A 1681-nucleotide genomic window follows, 5' to 3' on the forward strand; every position below is an offset into this window, starting at 1 on the left:
TGCTTCCGTGGCGAACTTGCGGCCCTGCACCCTTACCTTAGACACCAGCCAACCGGTAGCCTAGGAGCTCCGCCGCCTCGAGGGGTGCTGCTTCCCATTGGGAATCGATTGGCCCAGAATAAAAATTCAGACAACTGACGCCTAAATAAAGTGATTTGAGATGAGGGTGCGACCTATCTGGCGGCATGGTGAAGTAGGCAGGTCCAGCTGCCGAGTCGGTGAGGCCGGCGCGGTTGCGGTGGCGACCGGCGGCAGGGAAAGAGCGATGTCGCGATGGTCGACGACTACGCGGAAGCAACGCCAGGACTCTGGACGGATTCGAAGTTGGAGCCGCTCCGGTGCCGTGAACAACGGCGAGGGTGAATCGGCTCCGGTACGGTTCACGCGGCCGTCGTCGAGGCAGCACCAGCATCACGGAGTAAGAGGCACATGGCCCAGTGCACGACGGCAAATGGACGGCGTCTCTGTCATGAGGGAGGAGGGCGGCTGTGAAATTGGTGCGGTGGGGGCGCCATGGAGGTGGGGCTGAGGTTTCGCGGCTCGGGAGAAGGGAGCTTCCCGGGGAGAAGGTGATTTGGCACCCATGAGGTATGAATGGGGGCGGGCAGGCGGGAATTGGGAGGGGAGTGGAACCATGTCTTACGGACGCATTTGTCTGAAATGTGAGTGGGAGTTACAGTTCTATCCTTGCCTATAGGCTTCTTGGCTTGGGTCTGTGTACTGAGGGTCGGGGATAGTAGAGGAACTTTGCTTCTCCACAAATAGTGGGCGGGAGCGATTTCGGGCGAGGAGGGCGTGTTTTGAACTATAGTGGGTGCGAGCGATTTCGGGCGAGGAGAGTGTGTTTTGAAATAGTGGGCGCGAGCTATTTCGGGCGAGGAGAGCGTGTTTTGCCGACCATGGTTTATGAATTATTCGGCACATGTCATTTCAGCCGAGGAGAAGGTGCGCTTGGATGAAGTTACGAACCTACCCTCGATGTACAACGGGCCAATTGATACGTGTCCCACATAGGACGGTAATTTCGCGTCTCCCATTTATTTGCTCGGGCGAATTCCACCGAGCAGAGAGGATGTTTAACGGTTCGTTCAAATTTTGGGAGAACGAGCATCCACGTCTACCTTAACAAGTCGATTCGGATCAAATTTTGAAATATTAGCTTGCCACTTCTTTTTTAGATGGACAGATGATGCTCGGGAGTAATGTGTTTTTACATGCTCGTTGCTAGCGATTTACTATATCACAAATAGTTGACCCACTCAAAAACGCGAATCAAACCCAAAATGAAATATCTCGATTCAATGAAATAGCTTGTTTAGTAGGTCAAAATAGTGAACTAAATCCAAAATTGAACACCTTAATCGAGTAGCATGTTGTACAGTATTATAGTACTCCATGAACATGTTGAAAGTCAAATTAATGAACTTGTTTGATATACGCATATATCAGTTCATGTGTGGATTGCGGACAACATGTTCTCCAATTTAAATATTTGAATGCAAGTTTATATCGAAACATGGTTTATATCAGTCTTGGATGCATAAAACGCGACCTCCCCCTCTCCCGGACTCCTGTTCTCCGTCTCTCTATCTCTCTCGTCGACAATCTTCAATTCTATCACAAGCATCCGACACAAAAACCTTGTTGGTCCCTCTCCATTTCTCTCCATCTCTCTCTCTCT

Source organism: Triticum dicoccoides, chromosome 2A (assembly GCF_002162155.2).
Source record: "Triticum dicoccoides isolate Atlit2015 ecotype Zavitan chromosome 2A, WEW_v2.0, whole genome shotgun sequence".
Taxonomy (NCBI): Eukaryota; Viridiplantae; Streptophyta; class Magnoliopsida; order Poales; family Poaceae; genus Triticum; species Triticum dicoccoides.